This window comes from Thalassophryne amazonica, chromosome 15 (assembly GCF_902500255.1).
Source record: "Thalassophryne amazonica chromosome 15, fThaAma1.1, whole genome shotgun sequence".
NCBI classification, from domain to species: domain Eukaryota; kingdom Metazoa; phylum Chordata; class Actinopteri; order Batrachoidiformes; family Batrachoididae; genus Thalassophryne; species Thalassophryne amazonica.
This window is the reverse complement of record NC_047117.1, coordinates 42,963,496-42,970,698: the sequence shown is the minus strand read 5'-3', so window position 1 is coordinate 42,970,698 and position 7,203 is coordinate 42,963,496.

Sequence of the window (7,203 nt, the reverse complement as noted above, 5' to 3'; positions counted from 1 at the left end):
AACCAGCTGAATGTTTTCACACAGTACAAAAGCTGTTTTTTTGTGGAGGAGCTGCAGCTCCTCTGTGGCAATGCTGGTGTGTGTGTGGGTTTCTGCCACTGCGTGTGATGTGGCGAGAGCTGCCGGTCATGCCGTGGTGCTGGCCTGCCAGGAAGAATTTGTCAGCCTCTCCACCAGTGCATGGTGATTGTGGCGTTGGCCAGTGCTGCGCACATGAGGAGAGAGTTACTGCACACAAACTCCAGCTGGAGCTGCAGCATTCTGTCCATGAGCTCTGAAGAGCTTACTGTCCTCCAGCCTCTGCAGAGAGAAGAGCCTGTTGCCCCTTTCAGCGTGTGACAGTTCCAAAGTTTTGAGTAAGTGATACTTGATCCACACACTTGCACGCACGTTGTTGTGACACTCCCACCCGCTGGACACTGTGCTTTGTTCCACCTGCAGCCACACACTCTGCGCTGGACGCTGCATATATAAAATAATTATTTCTTGGCAAATTAATCATTTTCTCTGCAAGTTTTCTGCCGAAAATGACTCTTCATGAATCACAGAGGAGCACACCAGCTGGAGTCGTGCTCGTGTGCACGAGCTGGAGAAAGCATTTGGAGCTGTCTAAAAAGGTAATTATTTGTCATGGTTTGGTAAAATAGTTGCATGTTCTTTCCTTCTTGTGTGTAGTTGTAAAAGTATGTTTATGAGAGATTTAAAATCTCATAAGTAGTTTAGAGAAGCATCTCTCTCTCTCATATTTTGTGTGTACAGACAGGGATTAGAGTTTTGGTATTTGAGAGATTTGAGAAATATTTGGCATGTTTGCAGTGTGTATAATTTTGGTGGCGTATTTAGCGTGTGTGGTGGTGTGTGGGTTTTTTTTGTAAAAATGAGGTGTCTTATGAATGTTGAACAAGCGCTTCAGTTTTTTTTTGTTTTGTTTTTTATTAATTGGAGCAAGACGGAGTTTGCAGCATGTCGTCAGAGTCTCAACCAGACAGTGAGGATTCTGACGACGAAGGAGATGATCCCTCTTTTGTTCTGCATGAGGAACCAGAGCAAGTGGTGGATCTCCACAGTGGGTCAGATCACGCACTTCTGTTTGCAGCTGAGCTCCATCCCAGCGCCAAGTCCTGGAATGCAGAGATGCAAACACACACTGCTCCAGCAGCGGCTCGAGGTGCATTTCATTTAAAGCATCGAGATCAACGTTAGCTTTGGTTTCGTTTCATTCCTCTTTCGTGCCTTTTGTGCTCTGATTTTTTTTTTACTTTTTTCCCTTCAGTCAGGAATTGTCGTATGCTGTGTGATTGGGCCATGACTTGGAACTGGACTCATCTAGTCACAAATTATTACCACAACAGATAATAAAAATATGATAATAACAACATTTTGCAAAATTTACTTTGATTTCAAAAACTACTGAAGGAACTATGAAACAGCCCTCACCCCCACCATTGATGCCCCTGCTGATACAGGTCTAGTTTTAAAATATGAAGGAAAATATATTTACCATGAATGAAGTGTTCAGAACAAAGTGGTGTGGACTTTGGGGGACTCCAGTGTGATCCATAGCGGGTACTAATCAGCAGAACCGGAAAGATTGGCAGAACCAGAATAATACTAGGGCTGCAGCTATCAAATATTTTTGGAATAGCGTATTCTATCGATTATTTTACGGTGGTTGGCTCTCACTGCGGTATTGTATCACTTCCTGTTCCGGAGCACAGCGGTGTTTTTCTGTATCTGTTAGCTGTTTAATCTGCGCAGTTAGATTGATCTAGTTATCTAGATTACGATTTGTTTCCCAGTGTAATCTTTACGTGCCTTAACTAAAGCACTCCTTCTGCTGAATCACCTCTAAATTATTTACACATTATTCACTTTGCGTGTTTTTAGGAATCCGCTAGCTTAGCGTAGTTACTAGCTCTTAGCCGATTTAGCATGGCGGCTTCTCCTGTCTCTCCCGCACTTTTCTGCTCTGGGTGTGAAATGTTTAGTTATTCCTCGGCCTCCTTTAGCAGTAACGGTACTTGTAATAAGTGTAGCTTATTCGTAGCTTTGGAGGCCAGGCTGGGCGAATTGGAGACTCGGCTCCGCACCGTGGAAAATTCTACAGCTAGCCAGGCCCCTGTAGTCGGTGCGGACCAAGGTAGCTTAGCCGCCGTTAGTTACCCCCTGGCAGATCCCGAGCAGCCGGGAAAGCAGGCCGACTGGGTGACTGTGAGGAGGAAGCGTAGCCCTAAACAGAAGCCCCGTGTACACCGCCAACCCGTTCACATCTCTAACCGTTTTTCCCCACTCGACGACACACCCGCCGAGGATCAAACTCTGGTTATTGGCGACTCTGTTTTGAGAAATGTGAAGTTAGCGACACCAGCAACCATAGTCAATTGTCTTCCGGGGGCCAGAGCAGGCGACATTGAAGGAAATTTGAAACTGCTGGCTAAGGCTAAGTGTAAATTTGGTAAGATTGTAATTCACGTCGGCAGTAATGACACCCGGTTACGCCAATCGGAGGTCACTAAAATTAACATTAAATCGGTGTGTAACTTTGCAAAAACAATGTCGGACTCTGTAGTTTTCTCTGGGCCCCTCCCCAATCAGACCGGGAGTGACATGTTTAGCCGCATGTTCTCCTTGAATTGCTGGCTGTCTGAGTGGTGTCCAAAAAATGAGGTGGGCTTCATAGATAATTGGCAAAGCTTCTGGGGAAAACCTAGTCTTGTTAGGAGAGACGGCATCCATCCCACTTTGGATGGAGCAGCTCTCATTTCTAGAAATCTGGCCAATTTTCTTAAATCCTCCAAACCGTGACTATCCAGGGTTGGGACCAGGAAGCAGAGTTGTAGTCTTACACACCTCTCTGCAGCTTCTCTCCCCCTGCCATCCCCTCATTACCCCATCCCCGTAGAGACGGTGCCTGCTCCCAGACTACCAATAACCAGCAAAAATCTATTTAAGCATAAAAATTCAAAAAGAAAAAATAATATAGCACCTTCAACTGCACCACAGACTAAAACAGTTAAATGTGGTCTTTTAAACATTAGGTCTCTCTCTAAGTCCCTGTTGGTAAATGATATAATAATTGATCAATATATTGATTTATTCTGCCTAACAGAAACCTGGTTACAGCAGGATGAATATGTTAGTTTAAATGAGTCAACACCCCCGAGTCACACTAACTGTCAGAATGCTCGTAGCACGGGCCGGGGCGGAGGATTAGCAGCAATCTTCCATTCCAGCTTATTAATTAATCAAAAACCCAGACAGAGCTTTAATTCATTTGAAAGCTTGACTCTTAGTCTTGTCCATCCAAATTGGAAGTCCCAAAAACCAGTTTTATTTGTTATTATCTATCGTCCACCTGGTCGTTACTGTGAGTTTCTCTGTGAATTTTTTTGACCTTTTGTCTGACTTAGTGCTTAGCTCAGATAAGATAATTATAGTGGGCGATTTTAACATCCACACAGATGCTGAGAATGACAGCCTCAACACTGCATTTAATCTATTATTAGACTCTATTGGCTTTGCTCAAAAAGTAAATGAGTCCACCCACCACTTTAATCATATCTTAGATCTTGTTCTGACTTATGGTATGGAAATAGAAGACTTAACAGTATTCCCTGAAAACTCCCTTCTGTCTGATCATTTCTTAATAACATTTACATTTACTCTGATGGACTACCCAGCAGTGGGGAATAAGTTTCATTACACTAGAAGTCTTTCAGAAAGCGCTGTAACTAGGTTTAAGGATATGATTCCTTCTTTATGTTCTCTAATGCCATATACCAACACAGTGCAGAGTAGCTACCTAAACTCTGTAAGTGAGATAGAGTATCTCGTCAATAGTTTTACATCCTCATTGAAGACAACTTTGGATGCTGTAGCTCCTCTGAAAAAGAGCTTTAAATCAGAAGTGCCTGACTCCGTGGTATAACTCACAAACTCGCAGCTTAAAGCAGATAACCCGTAAGTTGGACAGGAAATGGCGTCTCACTAATTTAGAAGATCTTCACTTAGCCTGGAAAAAGAGTCTGTTGCTCTATAAAAAAGCCCTCCGTAAAGCTAGGACATCTTTCTACTCATCACTGGCTGGATCGGGTGACCCTGGACCATCCCTTGGTTATGTTGCTTTAGACGTAGACTGTGGGGGGGTTCCCATGATGCACTGTTTCTTTCTCTTTTTGCTCCGTATGCATCACTCTGCATTTAATCATTAGTGATCGATCTCTGCCCCCCTTCTCGGCATGTCTTTTTCCTGGTTCTTTCCCTCAGCCCCAACCAGTCTCAGCAGAAGACTGCCCCTCCCTGAGCCTGGTTCTGCTGGAGGTTTCTTCCTGTTAAAAGGGAGTTTTTTCCTTCCCACTGTGGCCAAGTGCTTGCTCATAGGGGGTCGTTTTGACCGTTGGGGTTTTTCATAATTATTGTATGGCCTTGCCTTACAATATGGAGCGCCTTGGGGCAACTGTTTGTTGTGATTTGGCGCTATATAATAAAAAACTTGATTGATTGATTGATCACTAATTGAAGAAAATAAGAACCCCAGGTTTCTTTTCAGCACTGTAGCCAGGCTGACAAAGAGTCAGAGCTCTATTGAGCTGAGTATTCCATTAACTTTAACTAGTAATGACTTCATGACTTTCTTTGCTAACAAAATTTTAACTATTAGAGAAAAAATTACTCATAACCATCCCAAAGACGTATCGTTATCTTTGGCTGCTTTCAGTGATGCCGGTATTTGGTTAGACTCTTTCTCTCCGATTGTTCTGTCTGAGTTATTTTCATTAGTTACTTCATCCAAACCATCAACATGTTTATTAGACCCCATTCCTACCAGGCTGCTCAAGGAAGCCCTACCATTATTTAATGCTTCGATAGATAGATTGATCCTGATCAATCTATCTTTGTTAGTTGGCTATGTACCACAGGCTTTTAAGGTGGCAGTAATTAAACCATTACTTAAAAAGCCATCACTTGACCCAGCTATCTTAGCTAATTATAGGCCAATCTCCAACCTTCCTTTTCTCTCAAAAATTCTTGAAAGGGTAGTTGTAAAACAGCTAACTGATCATCTGCAGAGGAATGGTCTATTTGAAGAGTTTCAGTCAGGTTTTAGAATTCATCATAGTACAGAAACAGCATTAGTGAAGGTTACAAATGATCTTCTTATGGCCTCGGACAGTGGACTCATCTCTGTGCTTGTTCTGTTAGACCTCAGTGCTGCTTTTGATACTGTTGACCATAAAATTTTATTACAGAGATTAGAGCATGCCATAGGTATTAAAGGCACTGCGCTGCGGTGGTTTGAATCATATTTGTCTAATAGATTACAATTTGTTCATGTAAATGGGGAATCTTCTTCACAGACTAAAGTTAATTATGGAGTTCCACAAGGTTCTGTGCTAGGACCAATTTTATTCACTTTATACATGCTTCCCTTAGGCAGTATTATTAGACGGTATTGCTTAAATTTTCATTGTTACGCAGATGATACCCAGCTTTATCTATCCATGAAGCCAGAGGACACACACCAATTAGCTAAACTGCAGGATTGTCTTACAGACATAAAGACATGGATGACCTCTAATTTCCTGCTTTTAAACTCAGATAAAGCTGAAGTTATTGTACTTGGCCCCACAAATCTTAGAAACATGGTGTCTAACCAGATCCTTACTCTGGATGGCATTACCCTGACCTCTAGTAATACTGTGAGAAATCTTGGAGTCATTTTTGATCAGGATATGTCATTCAAAGCGCATATTAAACAAATATGTAGGACTGCTTTTTTGCATTTACGCAATATCTCTAAAATCAGAAAGGTCTTGTCTCAGAGTGATGCTGAAAAACTAATTCATGCATTTATTTCCTCTAGGCTGGACTATTGTAATTCATTATTATCAGGTTGTCCTAAAAGTTCCCTAAAAAGCCTTCAGTTAATTCAAAATGCTGCAGCTAGAGTACTGACGGGGACTAGAAGGAGAGAGCATATCTCACCCATATTGGCCTCTCTTCATTGGCTTCCTGTTAATTCTAGAATAGAATTTAAAATTCTTCTTCTTACTTATAAGGTTTTGAATAATCAGGTCCCATCTTATCTTAGGGACCTCGTAGTACCATATCACCCCAATAGAGTGCTTCGCTCTCAGACTGCAGGCTTACTTGTAGTTCCTAGGGTTTGTAAGAGTAGAATGGGAGGCAGAGCCTTCAGCTTTCAGGCTCCTCTCCTGTGGAACCAGCTCCCAATTCAGATCAGGGAGACAGACACCCTCTCTACTTTTAAGATTAGGCTTAAAACTTTCCTTTTTGCTAAAGCTTATAGTTAGGGCTGGATCAGGTGACCCTGAACCATCCCTTAGTTATGCTGCTATAGACGTAGACTGCTGGGGGGTTCCCATGATGCATTGTTTCTTTCTCTTTTTGCTCTGTATGCACCACTCTGCATTTAATCATTAGTGATCGATCTCTGCTCCCCTCCACAGCATGTCTTTTTCCTGGTTCTCTCCCTCAGCCCCAACCAGTCCCAGCAGAAGACTGCCCCTCCCTGAGCCTGGTTCTGCTGGAGGTTTCTTCCTGTTAAAATGGAGTTTTTCCTTCCCACTGTAGCCAAGTGCTTGCTCACAGGGGGTCGTTTTGACCGTTGGGGTTTTACATAATTATTGTATGGCCTTGCCTTACAATATAAAGCGCCTTGGGGCAACTGTTTGTTGTGATTTGGCGCTATATAAAAAAATTGATTGATTGATTGATTGATTATTCGAGTAATCGGATAAAAAGTACTTCTGCGGTTTAAAGCAATATCAGCAGTGGCAGGGCTCTCCCTAAGCAATAGCACAATGTTGCTGTACCATCATGCAGATTTTTAAGTTTAGGGCGCTCCCCCTCTCTGTTTTCCCGGGTAATTATTTATTTTTTCATGTCGTTATGAGTTTTGGAGTGTTCCCGAACCATAAGCATAACCATAATAATGAGAAATAATTATGATAATGATCTGCAAATCTGTCTGCCTTTGAGGACTAATGGGAGAGATGCTTTGTCATCATTATGTAATCGTATTTGTGATGTAAAGCAGCAGCTGTCCCAAAGCTTCCTTTACCTGAATGATGGTAAAACTGAGACCACTGTGTTTGGACATTCTGGCATGCCGGATGCGGTAAGACCAAACTTTGGTGCTCTGGCTAATTATGTAAAACCACCTGTCAAGAATTTGGGAGT